This window comes from Aulonocara sp. 'chitande type north' Nkhata Bay, linkage group LG10 (assembly GCF_057382095.1).
Source record: "Aulonocara sp. 'chitande type north' Nkhata Bay isolate Kocher_YH1m ecotype deep benthic linkage group LG10, A_spYH_male_GT1.1, whole genome shotgun sequence".
Taxonomy (NCBI): Eukaryota; Metazoa; Chordata; class Actinopteri; order Cichliformes; family Cichlidae; genus Aulonocara; species Aulonocara sp. 'chitande type north' Nkhata Bay.
Window position 1 is genome coordinate 21,334,622 of NC_141353.1, and position 19,982 is coordinate 21,354,603.

The 19,982-nt window shown below is 42.6% G+C and overlaps 1 long non-coding RNA gene across 2 annotated transcripts; it reads left to right on the top strand.

Annotated features, from left to right (window-relative positions):
- Positions 1-338: 338 nt before the first annotated feature.
- LOC147320834 (uncharacterized) lies at positions 339-16,551 on the top strand. 2 transcript variants are annotated; one of them, XR_015131295.1, is made up of 4 exons: positions 339-573; positions 7,890-9,160; positions 9,307-15,765; positions 15,912-16,551. It is a non-coding gene; the product is annotated as an uncharacterized LOC147320834 (long non-coding RNA). The 2 variants fall into 2 exon arrangements; XR_015131294.1 differs by having other exon boundaries at positions 9,307-16,551.
- The last annotated feature ends 3,431 nt before the right edge of the window (positions 16,552-19,982 follow it).

Genomic DNA, 19,982 nt, shown 5'->3' on the forward strand with positions numbered 1-19,982 from the left:
CGTGTCGTGTAATACAGCATGTGTGACAGCATCTATATAGTACTTATGTGCGTGTTTTCTACTTTAGGCAGGGAAATAAAACCTGACGTTTTAACGTGAGTTACTACAAACAGGTCAATCTGCTGTCTCACGGCATGCACTTGTCTTGCGTGTACACGTCAGATCCGTGCAGGTTTTGACGTCCGTTTCTCGTGCAGGCCCACGTCATCACGCTGCCAGCTGATCGGAGTGGGAAGCCGGGTGTGTGTCTCGCCTGGGTGTGTGTGAGAGTGAAAGAGAGAGAGAGAGAGAGGCAGAGAGACACAGAAAGAGAGAGAAGGTGGGGGGGGGGGGGCAGGAGTTGTGTAAAAGGGGCTGAAGTCCTGCGCTGTCTTCTCCGCTGCTGCTGCTGTGTGCTCCACACACTTAAACGCTGTCAAACGTTTCCGTAGCGCGGACGCAAATTTTTTCCACAGACAGCGACACACCCAGGCGGACTCCGCCGAGCAGTGGGCGAGGCAGCCTGAACTCCGCCGGACCGTTCAAGACGTGCCGGAGCGGGCAGGAGCGACCCGGCTGCTGTTGGTGGTTAAGGTGGGGCGTATTACTCAGTGTGTGTGTTTCTGCTGGCTGAATGCTTGCTCTTGTCAGCCTGGTTTAGCCTTTGGCGGCTTGATGACCCAGTTTACGTGGAAATGGCAAATGGGGATGCGTCCTTCTCATACTTTATTCAAGTGTAATTCACCCCTGCTGCGGGTTTTCCGCGAATCGGCGTCGTCAGATTGAGGAGGGCATGGATTTGATGTTTTAGGAGTTCTGGTTGTGAAGGCCTGTGTGTGTGTGTGTGTGTGTGTGTGTGTGTGTGTGTGTGTGTGTGAGAGAGAGAGAGAGAGAGAGAGAGAGAGAGAGAGAGAGAGAGAGAGCAGGCCCTCTAACACAGGGGAGCTCATAGGATTTATGAGCACCTTAGAAATCTGACATTTGGCCATCCCACCATAAGAACTTAATTTCCATAGGTGGGCAAGAGCTTTCCATTTATTTTATTTATTTACAGCCAGCAGCTGTAATACTGCATAAATGTGCAAATATTATATTAGTCATCTTTAGTCCTACATTAATACAGAAGAGAGCAAAAAAAGCCTCTACAAGCACACAGACAGCCTTAGTGAAAATGTTCAGAGCTGTTGTTTTTTTTTTTTTAAACCATGAGTGTAAAACTAAAGCGCATCCATCCAAATCAAAAGCTGGATTTGGAGGCTACAGCAACATGTCTGCGTTAAAACTTCACATTAAAAAGTGTCAGCACTCAAAGCCTTTTTAAAATCTGCTGAGTTCATAGCAGGCCAAGGAAAAAGCCTGCGCTCAAGTAGGGGATAGGTGAAAACCAGGATAACTGAGGCCGAGTCATTTCTCAGAAATGCAGTGACACCCGCCGTCATCTGGCACAGATGGGAAGATTCTTTAAGTGGAAGATGAGTTTATAAACACGACTTTGTAACTCTGGATGTTTATAAGGAGCAGGATAACATTCTTTAAGCTGCTGACGCAACAAAGCGTATGTAGGCCTTGCTGCCCAGGCCCTCCAGTCTCCTCATCTCATATATATATATATATATATGTATATGTATAGGGTTTCCCTTCAGCCTGCCTCATTTGTATAAAACATCTTAAAAGCAAAGTGCAAATATGCATGGGATAAATGGTTAGAGGGCAAAGCTTGCTGTAGTGTCTGTTACATCGATGGAGCATGTCTTACATAATTGTGCAGCCAGAGTTCAGTGTGCCGGTAGGAATGCGCAATAGACTGTCACGAGCTGCATTTGTGCCATTGCAACCCAGAGTGTGACATAAGCTGCCCTGTCAGTGAGAATCACATGGCAATGACAAGATGTCCGTTAAAAAGCAACTCATCTGTGTTGTTTCCTTTGCATCCAGGCAAAAAAGAAAAGAAAGAAAGGAAAAAAAGCAACCTCCCCCTGTGCTGTGTTGCTGCCTTCATTTGCAGAAGTGAAGCCATCTTGCTCAACTTGGGCTACACCCTTCATTCCTACTGCGTGCCTTGTAAAGGGAGGATGGGGCAAGAAGGGATGTGTTATGTAGGTTCACTAAAGAAAAAAGAAAGAAAAGATCCAGCGCTTTAAAACAAAATGGCACAGACTGCCTGAGGACAGGCTTACAGGCCTCATGCTGCACATTACCGTTTCCAGGCAGTGTCATGAATTCAGAGTGGCATTCAGACACTCCTGTTAGCAAATAAAACAGCCTACACTCCTTATTCGTGGTGATCTCAGGGTTAAAGTCAGATAGCCTTTAAAGTCCGGCAAACGGAGATCAGCAGAGTGTAAGAACGGGCCCTCTGCTCTATGAAGAGCGCTGCCAAAGCCACCGCCCTTTCTCTGTCTTTGTCCCCATTCCCAGTCTGAAATGTTCACTCTGTATTACAGACTACAATCTGGGACAGTAAACACTCTCAAGCAGGGCCACACCCACAGCAAAGGAATGCACCTGAATTGATATATGCAACAGATGCATAACGTTTAATTATCCTCCGTTTTCAGTCACTGAGGTGTAGCAGCATTCAAACCCCCGTCGCTGTCTCTCCAAACGTGGAGATAACTGCAGCAAAGTCACAGTCATGATCGAAGTAATCTTATCTCGACCCTGAGCGTAGAGGTCAAAGAAGTAGGCTCAAAGCATGGTAAGAGGTCTCTGTCTGTCTCACCTAGTCTCAACTTTGCACTGTATGTTTTTGTGTTTTCTCTTCCTCACCTTCAGCAAAATGTCCCACCCACATATCATGTAACTTCTCTTCTCTTCTCTTCTCTTCTCTTCTCTTCTCTTCTCTTCTCTTCTCTTCTCTTCTCTTCTCTTCTCTTCTCTTCTCTTCTCTTCTCTTCTCTTCTCTTCTCTTCTCTTCTCTTTCTGTTTAGCATAATTGTGGGCTAAAGTCTGATAAGAAAACCTCCTAAAGAGTTAAAATGTCAGCAGTTCCTCGGTTTGTACATGGTTCATTTACACCGTCCTGTTTACAACCATCATTTCTATTTCTCATTTCTATTTCACGTCCTGCCCATTCAACTCCACTGTGTTTTTCCTTTTTCTTATCCCATTTTGCTGTGGCAGAGAATGCACATCGACGGTCCCAGATAAACTCAATCCTTTTTGTATTAGGCTGTTTGTTATCTGTATATAAGCCTGTCTCAAGGCCTTCGACAAAACCCCCCCGGTTCTGTCTGCCTCCCTTTCTTGGATGATGCAGCCAGAAATAAAGAGAAGGGGGTGGGGAGGGTCAAACCTGACAGTGAAGCCTCAGCCTGGACAGTCCAGATGTAGATGAGTAGAGAGACAGGCGATGGGTAAGGAACAGAGCGATGGAAAAAAAGGAGTGGAGGAGACTATGCGAGCCCACAGCAGCCAGATGGAATTTCTAACATACGCAGCAGGAATGTCAGGAATGCAGGACAGTCTGATCTGACCAAGGGAGAGGGTGGAGAGGACAGACGAGTCAGGAAAGACAAAAAAAAGAAGAAGAAGTGGAGATATAGGAAAGAGTGGCACAGCAAAAGAGCCGGGAGACTCAACACTGGCTGGCTTTGTTAACATAAAAATACAGAGTCACTTTTCGTGGAGGGAGTGGCACGCGATGGAACAAATAAGCAATTCAGTTTCAATTTTGACGCTGTGGCAGTCATAGTGAACAGTTAACACTGCGAGTACTCCTGAGGCCCGGGGACTCGTACTGCACGTCCTCTTCACTGACTTCATTCAGAAACTTTTTTCCTAACTGCTAGTGGCTTGTTTCCAGAGATGCCAGTGTCAGTTTGTCAGTCTGTCATTCTGTTGATCCCGCACTTCCGCAAAGCCTGCAGTACAACAGCTGGCATGAAACTTGATGCGTGCATGCTAAGACGATAAAGTAAGGTGGTGAAAATTACTTTGGCTAAACGTCAGCACATTTACATTGTCACTGAGTGCCTTTAAACATAATGGTTTTAGTTTTTACTCTTATGAAAGACCATGGACCCCGCACACATTAAGAGGAGTCAGACTAGAATGAAAGTTGCTCAGTTGCACCTATGGTCCAAACTCACTGACTAGCATAATTTGTGACTGAGTTATTGGCCAATTCCCACACAACTGGATAATCCTACTTCCTGTCTCTTAGATTAGAATGACTATACTGGCCATTCTAAGACCACATAGTACAAAATGGACTTCATTTTTCATTCAATGTGACGTGAAAGTAGTGATTAAGCCCATAAAGTCAAAAAGAAAGCGTTGCAAAGTTCAGAAGTGGACGGCTGTTTTCCCCATAGAGTTCAATTGAACTAGAAGTGTTTTTGAAACCAGAGAAGTCGCCCTCTATCGGCCATTAAAAGAATGCAGGTTTGAGACACTATCGTGTTGGCTTCACTTTTTAGACCTGGAAGATTCACCCATCTTTTATGCTTTTATGTCATTAAAATCATCAGTTGAGCTGATGGAGAGCATGTGCACAGGACTCCTGCCAGCCTAGCTCACACGTTTCTTGTGGGTTTCCTAAACACAGAAATGGAATAAAAGAAAATAGATATATGCCTTCTAGTCTTTCCAAATGTTATTAACCCCAATTGATCAAATTCAGATAATATGCTGAAGTTACAGCGCAACCTAGCGCTGGTCCTAAGGCTTTCTGTTAAAGGAATTCCACAAAGTGAGTTGCAGCAACGTGGCAACCAGAGACCACAGAAAATCAGCTAGAAACCTAATTCAAGAGATGCGGGCAAAATTACTGCTCATGACACAAAGTGGTTGGGTTAAACTTTCTCCACTTTAAGCTCCTGAAAGTGAAGGACACCTTTGACTGAAATATGTCAGGCTAATAAATAGAGGGCTACCTAGTGAACTGAAGCCTGTTCAGTACCCCAGTGATGATGACCAGCAACAAATACTAATGAGGGAACTTTTCATCTAGTGCACTGTCTCCACAGTTCTTATGGCGAGTGAGTGAATTTGCCTGCGATTGTCATGATAGCTGCTACATTTTGCAAATGTTTCCAACTGGTTCCACCTCTGACCATGCATGCTAAATTCTCCTAATGCGATGACGTCACTTTAACACTGATAACCATCAAACAATAATGGTACAACGCATGTAACACCGACTCGTGTTTAGCTAAAATCACTGGTAGCATTTAACATTTAGCATTTAGCTAGCATTGGTGCTTAGGATGTATCCTCCTGCTGCTGATTCATTCTCAGTGAATACACTTGCGCACTTGGAGAATGTGGTTGGTTTTGTTTCCTGGAGGCCAACTACAGCACAGCACTAATTAAAAGTCCTCTGTACCCCTAAAGAAAAATCAACTCCCCCCAGCGGCTATTGTATCTGTAAAACTGATGATTGCACAATTTAAGTTGCACAAAACGTCTTTCATGACCTTTTCTGCAGTGGAATTTAGTATCTATAAAACAATTGAAGGGCTTAGGAAAGCCATTAAATGGTCATGAAAAATAAATGTGAAGTCCACAGGTGGGGACAAAATGGAAGCAAACCAGGAAGAAGGAAGGCTTTTCTTTGCAATCGTCGCACTGCGTCACACCAGTCACATTGAATGTTTCATTTTAAATAAACAAATCAGACTGTTTACAAAAAAAGATAAGCTCGGGGTGTGGAGGTCAGCAATAATGTCAAATACTGAATCCTGAGAGATGGGGGCTGGGGTAGGGGGCACAGAGAGCCTAACTCCTGAAAGAGAGCAAAGGTGAAAGTCCTTTCTTTAAGATTCAAATGAACTAAAACCATTTCTGAGTAAATAAAGTAATCAGATGCCGTCTTTTTAAATCAAATATCTGACGCAGAATTGGGAGGGTACTTAAACAAAAAGATAATACACTTCATTCCTGATACTTTTACCAGTGCACGTCATCGACGAGTCAGAACAGGCAGGCTGCTGACTCACCCACTTCAGAAAAAAATCTGACGTTTGACATGAGCATATCTGTCCTAGTGGCTGGTTTTCTGTGCACACCCAGTAGATTTCATGTCAAAGCTCTGTGCATGCATAGAAATGACCCCTCAACTTGATGTTTGAGTAAAATCCAACTCAGTTTGAGGCAAAATGATTTCTACCCATGACCACGTCTCTGGCATTTTCATAAATCTTGCTGATTGAGACCCGCACAGCCCCACCGTGCACAGTCCACAGGGCCGTGAACCACCTGAGATTATTCTTGCCCTCCTTACAGCAGGAATGTGCAGCATGTGTTACTCATCGTCGACGGGAGAAGTGGAGCATGTCCTCATTATCTTAAGATCAACACAAAATTGCATTCTTTGAAGGCTAGAAAAACACTGAGCTACTTTACTTCGCATGTGTTTGGCTGCAAGTGGTTAGTTTTCAAACTCTCTGCATGTGTATTTACTTCTTTGCATCAGCTCGAAACGCTTTCCAAGCCCTCGGGTCTGCATTGGAGTGAAATTCAGAAATAAGTTACAAACTGTCAAAATTAAAAAGGAGAAGAAATAAAAATGTGGGGTAAAGACTAGAGCCAGTGTATTTACTCGGTAGTGCTGCATAAAGTGAAGTCAAGGCGGATGCATGTTTTTGGTTATGGCAAACCATTGTTTGGCCATTCACCCAAAACTACAAAGTAGATCTACAAAGTTCAGTAGGATTCAACCATTCCTATAAAGCAAAAAAAAAAAAAAAAGTATATTTAGAGAGTTTCTAACTACTGAAAATACTTCTTTTGTTTCTGGCAATAGCTGTCATCTGGTCAGAAGATGCGTACCCCGAATATCTGAGTCGATTGATTATGACATTTGTTTTCTCAAATGAGTGTCATCTGGGTAACGTGAAAACAGCGAAAAAATCTGGCACACACTATTTGATAGACTGTACATAAAAGATGGCTGTCACACAATTGTTAGTGAAGTCATGTGGGAAACCTTAAGCAGTGGGTTTTGCAGTCACAGTTGTGTTTTAACAGCAAACATGACATTAGAAGCCAAAGTACTGTGGGTTTAATCTCTTTTGGGTAAGGGGACTAAGACTTGAAAAAAGTTATTAAGGCTGTAAATTCATGAGAAAAAGTATTACTATCATCATAGAAAAGGAAGCAAAGAATTATTTTTCCACAGACTTTAACACTGTTGCACTTCTTTTTTCATAGCCAGTGAATCTGCCCCCTCTGGCCATTAGAAAAAATGCAGCTTTACTGGACGCTACATCCATCTTCTATATACAGTCAATCGCCTGGACCATGCTTCTAGCAAGGCTGGAAAATTCTGTTTAGTTACTTTAATTTAGATATGAATTTTATCTTTGTTAGTTAACCTGCTTAAACCACGTAGTCAGCTGTACAGTTACAACATACCACTAGGTTAGATGACAGCTCTAATTTAGATGAGTTATAGTACAGGTGTTCTCTGGAACACACCCAAACTTTTTTAAAACTTCAAAAACAAATATTTCTTTGGACTTCTGCAGGGTCTCTTCTCTCTTGTACGGGCTGTCTGCTCCTATTCAGCGCTTCTCGCTCATCCTTTGTAACCACGGTAACTGACAAAATTTCTTTTTTTTTCTCATTCAGGAGGCTGCTCTCTGAATGCGAGCATCCTGTAACTAAAAGAATGTCTAAGAATTTCTCGCTGGCACTGTATATCGTGCAGAGGCAGCTGAGCCGCTGATCCGCTTGTCCATCCTGGTGATCTGACGCATGATCTTGTGTGCATCTCCCCGGGCACTTTTTTTCCTTTGCATATCAGCTCACTTCACCCACTTACTTACAGCTGATTGCACACACTGTGATTCGACTGCACCCACTTACTGTACGTGTGTGACTGGCTGTATGCCACCTCATGCCCACGCTACTAAAGCAGGGAGTTTGTAGGGGAAGTTAAACAATCTTTTCTTCTCTTTCTGCAGAAATACATGCACCTAAAGCCAGAGGAAGAAAGAGGAAGGAGTCACCATTTGCGCCTTAAAGCGGATTGTGCATCACTGCAGGCTCTCTCACGCTCGCCGGCTTCATACCAGCTGATGCACAGCAGTTCTTCACTGGCAAGCTTTATGTTTCTGTACACATGCTAAAGCTGCCAGCTGAAGAACTGCTCTGGCCAGCTCTGCTCCCGGAAGGCTCAAGAAGAGGAAGCAGATGACGGGTGATGGGAATTTGGCTGAAGAGGACTTTTATAACCTGTAAGATTGGACCAGAAACATTGTATAGATTATAGGCAGACATGTTATCCTTTTCCCACCAAAAACTGCTTGAATTGTGTTTTTTATGTCTTTTAATAAAGCACAAAATATTTTCTCAGATGTGTTGTTGCAGTCACGCTATAGACAATAAAGTGCATACCAGCACTGCATGTTCTCTCGTCCAAAAATAACAGCACACTCACAGAGAGGCACATGACTACGCAAAAATGTGTCACACCTAATGGCTTTTAAGTATCTGCTGATCCCATCAAAGGAGAGCAACAAAGGATCAGAGTAAATTAAGATGCTCTTTAAATGCTAAATTGTCAAAGCAAATTGGTTTCAGATCTGCAATAACTGCCCGGTCTTTGTTCTCATGTTAAGTCAACACGATGGCATTCAGTCAGGACTGTTTGTACCCAATTGGATTGCTGTTACATATAAACCAGAAAGAGAAGAGAAAAAAACTTCCCTAATGTCTGTTGTTCAGAGCCTAAAGGCATCACCAGCTGCTTTAAGGAATTCCTTCACAGTGTGTTCAAGGGTGAACTCACACGATTGTCAAACTGGGAGAGGCCCTGAAATTGAAAAAACTATAGTAGAGCAAACTACTTATTTTTTTATGTAGAGGATAAAAATGTATAGTTGTTTCAGTTTTTCTTTCAGAGTTAGTAAGTTGATTAAAAACAAAAATCAGTCACATTATGCTGATGTAATTTTTCAGCAGTACTTCAAATATACATATGACTGGAAAGCACATTCAGCACATGTAGCGGCGGATGTGTAAAGCTGGCCCACATTCACGTAATGTAACGTTTGTGCTTTTGTTTTGGTAACTTCCTGTGGGACCGGAAGTGAATGTTTTAACGGTAAACGGCTTGATGTGCAGAAAGACGGAAGAAGGTGAAAAATTAATGCTAACGGAGAAAAGGGAGAGAGGGATATAGTTAAATTGTACGAAGACAAATGGTTCTAGCTACAGTCGACAGGGGAACAAGGTTTGTAATGTATAAGATTTAATTTGAGCAATCTGAAATGCATAATATGTATTATATAGTTTAATAGATAACGGTTAGACCAGCGTAATGAGCGGTTAAGATGCTGTACATGAATAATATGGTAATTGTTTCATTTGTTTGTCTAGCTCTTACGTTGGTTCGTTGTCTGATACACGGCAAGGAATAATAAAGGTCATTCAACAACCATCAGTTCTGGCCTTCTCAGTTCGACTGGATGCTACAGTAAGAGCTTGACCGCCGCCATTTTGCTACACCACGAGGGCTCAAGGTTTAACGGCAATTCCCACAACGTCCAGCAGATGGCAGAAGCAGGTCAGAGAACAAAACGGCGAAAGGCATAAGGAAAATAAAGTTAAAATGGAGGATTCAGAAGAAGACATTAATGAACAGTTTGCAAACAAAGAACAAATATTAAATGAGCCACAAGATAAAGCTCAAAGTAACTCTGCGATTCCAAGGCGTTCAGAAAGAGCCAAGGTGCCAACCGAAAAAATGCTAACTTATCAGAAAGAAGAGATAAGTAAAAAAGAAAAAAGACTATTAACTCTTTATGAACAATGGAAAATACGAGTGCGAGAAACAAGAGAAAGATTAAAGTTGGACATTTCAGAGAAAGAAATGGCAGATCTTGCAGATGATGTAGAGCAAAGAAAAGATGAACTGCTAAAGTTGTACACATTGCACCTTCATCAGACATACGAAGAAAAACCGATGCATGTGAAGCAGTTACTCATGACATCGTGAAAGTCATCCTGGAAAGAATAAGCGGTGTAGATGGAGATTTTGATGGAGAATATGAAAGAAAACGTCTACGCAGACTATTAGAACATGATTATGCCCAATCCATCTATGGTTCAACTGCAGCATCGAAACGTAGCCAACTGTCTTCAGCCTCACATCTTGCTTCAAAACGAGCAGAGGCAGCAGCAGAACTAGCAGCAAAGGAGGCAGAGTACAAGATTGTACAAGAGGAACAAAGACAGAAGGAAAAGATAAAGGCTCTAGAAGAGGAGCATAAGAAACAAATGGCAGTTCAAACATCAGAGTTGGAACGCCTGAAAGCCGAAAGGGAGGTGGAAGCCGCTCGCGCCAGGTTGGACGCCTACAACAGAGAGTTGTCGCAACTTGATGATGCATATTCAGTTAAGATGGAAAAGGTGAACCCAGAGCACACACCCAAACACACTGTACCATCATACTCCATACCGGCGCCAACAACCCCTCCTAGTGTCAGCCAGCTTGCACAGGCGGTACAAGACAGCATAAGAATAAATAGACTCCCCACGCCAGAACCAACGATGTTTAGTGGTGAGCCAATAAAATTTATTGAATGGAAATCCACTTTCATGTCACTTATTGAACAAACTGGCATGTCAGCAGCAGATAAACTGTACTATCTGAAAAGGTATGTAACTGGCTCAGCTCGCAAGTGCCTTGAAGGGACTTTCTTCAGAAATGATGAAGAAGCGTATAACGATGCTTGGGCAAAGTTAAACCAAAGGTATGGCCAGCCTTTCGTGCTACAAGGGGCATTTAGAGAGAAGTTATCTAGTTGGCCTAAAATACAGTCGAGAGATGCTGATGGGCTAAGGAACTTTGCTGATTTTGTGAATGCATGCACACTTGCTATGCCTCACGTGAAAGGACTGCAAATACTCAATGACTGTGAAGAAAATCAGAAACTGTTGCATAAATTGCCAGACTGGATAAACACAAGATGGAACAGGCATGTAACAAAGACACTCATGGACGGTGGTGAATTCCCCAGCTTCAGTGAATTTGCCTCCTTTCTCTCACTTGAAGCAGAAGTAGCATGCAACCCAGTCACTTCCATACATGCACTTCGCTCCACGGAAATAAATGATGACAAAAGAAACACAAGAGAAGTCAAAAGAAACAAGGCAAGTGTATTCAACATTAACACAACTGAACGAGATGCAAAGACTAAAATATACAACAGTTCTTCATGCACACTGTGCCAAGAGTCGCATCCACTTATAAAGTGCCCAAAGTTTCTGCAAATGACCCTGGAAATGAAAAAGAAACATGTAAAGGATAATAAACATTGTTATGGTTGTTTAAAGCAAGGTCATAGTGCCAAGGACTGCAAACGGCGTCTCACTTGTGAAACCTGCTCTAAGAGACACCCGACCTGTCTTCACGATGAGAACTACAGCATCAGTCTGCAAAGAGAAAAGCAAGCTCAAGTGAGTATAGACATCGCAACACAAGGGAACTCACCTGAAAGTGCAACAGCCATGGCGTTAAATGTCGCTAGAGCAGAACACACAGTCAGCACCTCCATGATAGTCCCAGTATGGGTCTCAACGGCTGCTAATCCACAAAGGGAAAAACTAGTCTATGCGCTACTAGACACGCAGAGTGACACTGTTTTTATAGATCAGGATGTAACACAGAAACTGCAAGCAAATGTGTGCCCTGTAAAACTCAGACTTACCACAATGATGGGTAAAAATGCAGTAGTAAGCAGCGGAAAGGTGTGTGATCTTCTAGTGAGAGGTTACAATTCAGCAACAGTGCTAAGGCTCCCAACTGCTTACACAAAGGACTACATACCTGCAAATAGAGAACACATACCAACATGTGACACGGCAAAACTGTGGAGCCATTTGTCGTCCATTGTAGATGAGATCCCACCGCTCCTCAGTTGTGAGGTGAGTCTCCTGATTGGTTATACTTGTCCCCAAGCTCTGGCGCCCAGACAAGTACTCTTAGGTAAAGACAATGAGCCATATGCCATCCAAACTGATTTAGGATGGAGCATCGTTGGCAACTCAGCGCCATGCAATGCATCAGAGACAACAAGGAGTCTCTGTCACAGAATAATTGTTAAAGAAATGCCTCCATGTACTCTCGCAGATGCAATACGTGCACTAGAAAGGGACTTTAAAGAAGACGAAATAAACGAAAAGAGGGTGTCTCAAGACGACCTTAGGTTTCTCGAGAAACTTGAACAAGGCATAACACAAACAGAAAGGGGACATTACGAAATGCCATTGCCATTTAAGGAAAGGCCACAAATGCCAGATAACAGACAACTCGCCGAGAGCAGACTCAATCAGCTCAAACGTAAACTAACGCGCGATGAAAAATACAGAAGAGACTATGTCACATATATGAATGACATCATACAAAGGGGCGACGCCGAAGAGACCGATGATAATGGACCTGAAGGCGAGACATGGTACATACCGCACCACGGCATCTATCACCCAAAGAAACCAGAACGGTTACGTGTGGTGTTCGACTGTTCAGCCAGACACAAGGGTACCTGTCTCAACGACCATTTACTAAATGGCCCCGACATGATAAACAACTTGATCGGCGTGCTCGTCCGCTTCCGACAACATCAGGTAGCGCTAATGTGCGACATTGAAAAAATGTTCCACCAATTCAAAGTCGACACGAACGATCGCGACTACCTACGCTTTCTATGGTGGAAAGGAGGAGACATGAGCAAACCACCTCAAGCTTATCGAATGACCGTACATCTCTTTGGTGCTGTTTCATCACCTGGTTGTGCAAATTACGGATTTAAACGTTTAGCCAAAGAGAACAGCTCCAAGTACCCCGTAGCGGCACAGTTTATAACCAGAGACTTCTATGTCGATGATGGGGTAACAAGCGTTGAGACCGTGAAAGACGCTGCACAACTCACAAGAGAAGCACGTGAGCTATGTGCGAAAGGTGGGCTAAGGTTACATAAGTTTGTGTCTAACAACAGTGTTGCACTCAAAGACATTCCTGCTTCAGAACATGCAACAGACACAAAAACAAGGGACTTGACATTCAGCAAATCACAAACAGAAAGAGCACTCGGGATGTATTGGAACATAGAAAAGGATTGTTTTACATTCAACAAAGCTGTAAAGGATCAACCCCCAACCAGACGCAGCATCTTGTCCACAGTCGCAGCAATATTCGACCCGTTGGGTTTCATTGCTCCGTACGTTCTTAACGGCAAAAGAATCCTGCAGGAAATGTGCCGCCAAGGTACAGACTGGGACGATCCACTTCCTGAACATCTCAACCCGCAATGGCAGTGCTGGAAAGAAGATCTACACAACCTGAAAAGGTTGCAGATAAACAGATGTTATGTTCCTGCATCGTTTGGAGATGTGGTAAAAAGAGAATTGCACCACTTTTCTGATGCAAGTACGACAGGATATGGACAATGCACTTACCTAAGACTGATAAACAAAAACAAAGAGGTACACTGTAGTTTTGTAATGGGCAAAGCTCGAGTCTCTCCAACAAAGGTTACCACAATTCCGAGGCTGGAGTTGACTGCAGCTGCAGTATCAATCACAGTAAGCAGCATGCTAAAGGAAGAGTTACCCTATGACAATGTGGAAGAGTTCTTTTGGACAGATTCAAAGGTCACGCTGGGGTACATTAGCAATGAAGCAAGACGCTTCCACACATTCATTGCCAATAGAGTGCAAAAAATACGTAACAATACCGCACCACAGCAATGGTTCTATGTACCAACGGGTGAAAACCCTGCTGACATAGCTTCAAGGGGCACATCAGTAGCAGAGCTGCTATCATCAAACTGGCTCACAGGCCCTCAGTTCTTATGGGAAAGGAAGTTAAATCTTCCAACTAAAGAGTCTATTGAACTTTTGGTGGGAGATCCAGAGGTGAGAAAAGTGCAAACACTCAACAGCCAAACTACAGAACACAGGAGTCTCTGTGACCGTCTCACAAGGTTCTCATCCTGGTCACATGCTGTCAGTGCCATAGCACGTCTCAAGCGGTTCCTACTCAGAGACAAATCAAAGTCACTCAGCACTGTAACTGAAAGACAAAACGCTGAAATGGTGATTATCAAAAACCTACAAGGACTAACATTTTCAGATGAGATAAAGACATTAAGCAAAGGAAAGGCACTACATGAGAGCAACAAAATTTACAAGTTGGATCCTTTCTTGGACGAAGACAATGTGCTCAAGGTGGGAGGAAGGCTACAACACTCATCGCTTCCTAACACATTCAAACATCCAACTGTCATTCCAAGAGACCATCATACTACAAAACTCATAATCGCTCACTGTCACGAAAGAATAAATCATCAAGGAAAGAGCTTCACAATGAACGAAATACGGTCCAGCGGTTATTGGATTCCCAAGCTAAGTCAAACAGTATCAGACTACATCCGTCAGTGTGTGACATGTCGGAGACTAAGGAGAGCTGTGGAAGGACAAAAAATGAAAGATCTCCCCACAGAAAGAGTCGAGCATTCTCCGCCTTTCACATACTGTGGTATGGATGTTTTCGGCCCGTTCCTAACCAAACAAGCAAGAAAAGAAAACAAAAGGTACGCTCTCCTTTTCACTTGTTTCTATTTACGAGCAGTACACGTAGAAATGTTAGAAGACCTGACTACGGACGCTTTCATTAATGGACTAAGGTGCTTTATAGCTCTGAGAGGCTCTGTCAGACAAATAAAATGTGATCGAGGTACTAACTTTGTAGGTGCCAAAAATGAACTGTGTGCAGCACTGAATGAAATAGACACCGAAAAACTGACAATCTTTCTATCTGAGAAACAATGTGAATTCGTGTTTAACACACCCCATGCTAGCCACGCAGGTGGAGTATGGGAACGACAAATTCGGACTGTGAGAAACGTCCTCAACGCCACACTCGCTCTCGCAAAGAGACGACTCACCGATTCATCGCTCAGAACCTTTCTCTATGAAGCAGCTGCAATAGTAAACAGCCGCCCATTGACGACAGACAATCTCAATGATCCAAACAGTTTGAAACCAATAACTCCAAATCATCTCCTAACTATGAAGACCACAACAGCCTTGCCTCCTCCAGGACAGTTTGTTAAAGAGGATCTGTACGCCCGGAAGCAATGGCGTCAGGTGCAATACCTAACGGAGCAATTTTGGAGCAGATGGAAGGGAGAATATCTGCACAACATCAGGGTCCGGCAGAGATGGCATGTTGTTAAAAGGAATATGCAAGTAGGTGACATAGTGATGGACAAGGAAGAAATACTGCCACGATCCCAATGGAGACTTGGTAGGGTTGTGGACACCATAACAGACGAAGATGGACTTGTGAGAAAGGTCAAAGTAACCTTTGCAGACAGAAACCTTAGTAAAAAGGGTGAACGTTTGCATAAGATGTCTACAGTGGAACGCCCAGTTCATAAGTTGGTTCTACTGCTGGAAAGTTGTGAAAAACAAGATGCACTAAGCAGTTAAAATGCGATGAGAATTTGTTGTTGCATATACAAAGGTATTATCATTGTTAAGTTACCTGTTTAGAAATTATTTGTGTTTTATTTGTTTGTAACAGCAAATAATTTGGTGGGAGTGTAGCGGCGGATGTGTAAAGCTGGCCCACATTCACGTAATGTAACGTTTGTGCTTTTGTTTTGGTAACTTCCTGTGGGACCGGAAGTGAATGTTTTAACGGTAAACGGCTTGATGTGCAGAAAGACGGAAGAAGGTGAAAAATTAATGCTAACGGAGAAAAGGGAGAGAGGGATATAGTTAAATTGTACGAAGACAAATGGTTCTAGCTACAGTCGACAGGGGAACAAGGTTTGTAATGTATAAGATTTAATTTGAGCAATCTGAAATGCATAATATGTATTATATAGTTTAATAGATAACGGTTAGACCAGCGTAATGAGCGGTTAAGATGCTGTACATGAATAATATGGTAATTGTTTCATTTGTTTGTCTAGCTCTTACGTTGGTTCGTTGTCTGATACACGGCAAGGAATAATAAAGGTCATTCAACAACCATCAGTTCTGGCCTTCTCAGTTCGACTGGATGCTACAGCACATTTGGCAACTTTTTAAAGCTGAACGAGCTCCTGCGGTTTGTTGGGCTGAGAAATCCTGAGTATTTTGTTCCACGCTGACAAACAGGAATTTGAAAGACGAAAGTAGAAGTTGAGAGTTGTTAGCGCAAACAACTTGATGATCTTAGTGCAGTGTCATAAAATCACCACCAGATGTCAGGATGCTCTGCAAAAACTAACACGGCTGAGAGCGACGGGGAGCCTGATCTCACTGTAGGACAGATGTACACTGATGAGTCACCCATATAGTTTAAACAGTATTAATGAATTGCATCTTATTATGTTAGAAATTGCTAGAAGCAGATGATAGACGGAGAAGAGAGTAACTGTATGAGTCAGGAGTGGCATAGAAGGTATGTGAGGGTAGCATTTTTATTCCTCGTCCTCGTGTCCAAAATCTCGAGACAGAGTCTCACATTTTGATTGGTTCTCCAGGAGATCAGGTTTTTACCCAGCGCATGTGAAGGGGAGGCTTTTCGTTGTAGCTAGAAGAAGGTTATTCATAAGGAAAAGTTACAAGATAACGAAAGTGACGAGCTTTGCAGATTTCATCCACCATGACTGAAAATAGCGCAAAGAAAATCAGGCGGCTCTATACTCCGAGAAACAGGAATTTTGTGTTTTTTAATTGCTATTTCTTTTAAGTTTTATTAGTTTTTATTTGTTATTTTTCAGATTTGCAAAGGGGGGTGGGGGTGCGCTGTGAAGTGTATGCGTCATAATTGGATAAAAATTGATTACATTGTCAAATGTGGCTCAAAAAAGTCTGCAAATCTATGGGTACGTCCAAACTGAAACCTAAAGCCTGCGGAAACCATGGTGAAATGAAATAAAAACAGGAGTATGTTAAGATTATCGCATGAGACCATAATAACAAATTTGAACTTCCTACTATCCTTATTGTATACTTAGCAAAGGCGCTGGAAATATATTTAGCCTGTACATGCTAAATGACAAACCAGTAACACGCACAATATGTTAATCTAAGAAGCTTGGAAAGACTAGCTGTCAAAAAACACAGTATTAGCTACACATTTATTTCTTGGTCACCCTGGAGGTGGTGCAGGACATGTATGAGAACAGCGAGTCAGAGGTGAGGTAAGCAGTAGGAGTGACAGATGGGTTCAGGGTGGGGATAGAATTATATCAGACATCGGCTCTGAGTCTCTTTTTGTTTGCAGCGGTGATGGAAGTCTTTGTGGAAGAAAGGCCTGGAGACGTGGAGGTATGGTCTGGAGAAAGGATGAATAAAAGTTAGTAGAAGCAAGACACATGTGTGTGAATGAGAGGGAGACAGGTGGAAATCAGAGGGTTGGTGTGACAGAAGACGACCCGAGGGATTTATATCATATTTTTTGACACCATTGTTAGGTTATCTGCCATGAGCTGATCCAGTCAAATCTGTTTGCTCATTATACAGATTTATGTTTTTGCACAAGGTATGGAACTTTAAAACAGCATTAAGATATGATGTAAGGAAATCTCAGAAAGGTGTGAAAAAGTAAAGAAGTCATCAAACACTGACATATTTCTTTTTCATATTTCAACAACATTACAACTAGGGATGGGTATCGTTTAGGTTTTATCCGATACCGGTGCCAAATCGGTACTTTTGAAACGGTGCCGGTGCTTAAACGGTGCTCGAACCGGTGCTTAAAGAATGGAGAACACAAAATTTGTCCAAAAACCTCTCATGTTCAGCTGTTTTTGTTTTTTTTTTTGTAAAAAGATAACAATGTTAGCCTTTTCTGCAGCTATGGGGCATATATGGTATCACTCCTGGCTGGAAGCAGTGCTTAAACAATGGAAAAAAAACACAAACTTTGTCCAAAAACCTCTCATGTTCAGCTGTTTCCCACTTTTTCTTTGGTCATTTTAGCCTTTTTGTCCAGGGTGAAGGGAGTATCTGCCATCAAACAAGAGGACAGTCGCATGTAGCTATGATCATGTTTGCTAGTTCACCTTACCTGCATTAATGTAATAACGTGGTTAGCCTACTCAACGTAAATTACACTCGAACAACATTAAACGAGTCGCTTAATGTTGTTCGAGTGTAATTTACGTGAGTCACGCAGAGAAGAACGGCTTCTGCTGCCATCATCATCCTCATCATTTCTGCTACACTGGCAGGGCTAGGGGCCAGGACTCTATTCTTCGGGTTTTTGGGGGATGTTGCTCCGGGTCCGATAACTGGCAACCCACCCGACGTGCACAGTGTGAGGTCTCGCAGCAAGCTATCAAATACGGCGCATTTCTGGGCTTTTTAAAAAAAACGCTATGCGTCGCCAGGTGTTTCATCGGATTCGAGGTGTTACAGTATCACAGTATCAGCTTAAAGCACTTGTTGCAGGCTGCTGAGTTTGCATATTTTGCTGTGAAGTACAGCCAGACTTTTGACCTCTTCACCTTGGACATTTTTAATCTGTAGCTCTGCTCTAACTGAACGTACGTACCTGGCCCCGCCTACTATCCTCGGAAACGTAAAATGATTGGCTAGAAGTGTATCACAGCTCAGGAAAAAAAAGCACCGAAATAAAGCACCGAAATGTGCGCTGCTTTTCGGTCTGGTTACTACCGTTTATGTCAGAACCGGTGCCATCATGGCACCGGACACCGGTACCCATCCCTAATTACAACAGTGGATTATTAATGGAGATGCATCCATGTGCAAATACATGTTATTTTATAGGTGATCAACTTTTGGGTGATTAATCTAAGATAATGAAATTTTGATGACAATTTGTATCATATGAAGAGAAATGACTACATACTATAGTTAACTACACCTTCAAGGAACATTACTCTATTTTTACACTGTTTTCAGAGGGCTCTTTAGAATTTCTTTACAAGGTATATTCTATAAAACATGCAGTATGTCATGATTATTACATGATATTCTTACTGTTTGTACTGTGAAATAAATACAATCTGAATTCAAAAATAGTGTAATCATACATGCACATTCATAATATAATCTGTGTTAGACCCCTTAAATTAAGGTTAAAGTCAACACTTTGTGTTATGTTTGGACCCTACACCAATTTTCATTTATTGCACTGGCATACTTTTTATGACAAGTAACATTTTCAGTTTCAGTAATGAGTACATATACTCAAGTACCCTGATAAAAACACCTGTACATCATCTCCTGTCCAACCAGCCAATCATGTGGCACAGAATCCTGCAGCTATAGGTCAGAAGCTTAGCATGGGGACAGGATTATTAGCACCAATCTGATTTAAGTATTTCTCATTTGCCCATCAAGTCTGGATCAGGGGAATATCCAGACTTGATGGAGCTGACTGAAAAGCCACAATAACTCAGACATCTAATATTTACTACTGTGGTGAGCTGCCCAGAAACCATCTCTGGCTCACAGCATATATGTGTCTAGCAGCAAATGGGCTAACAGCAGGAAAGGTTCACATCAGGTTCCATTTCTGTGAACCAACAACCGAAATCTGAGGGTGCAGTGGGTCGACCGCACAGGTGAAGGCTGGCAAAACATTGCACTTCAGGATAAGCTCAGATTGCCAACAACATGAATCCATGAAGTCAACGTGCCTCATGTCAACAGTCCAGGCTTCTTTCCTGGCACACTCTGTGCCTCCGTAATAATTATGGCTTGAAATAAAAAGCCTATGAGTATTGCTGCAGACCATTTACATCCCTTAATGGAAGCTAAAGGGATACTTTCAGCATGATGCTGCACTGTTGAGTGAAACAAAAGTCATCTGCAGTGGTTTCGTCAACACGACAATGAGTTCAGTGTATTCTCCAATTACCAGCTGTGAGTCCAGTAGAAAACCTTTGGGACGTGATGCAGTGCAACAATAGACTCGAAGGAGCAATGTTCAGATGAAGAATCTGCATATTGTTATCATTTCTGATGAAGCACAATCACAAAAGCACATCTCCAACATCCTGTGGAATCCATGCCACCCAGATCCG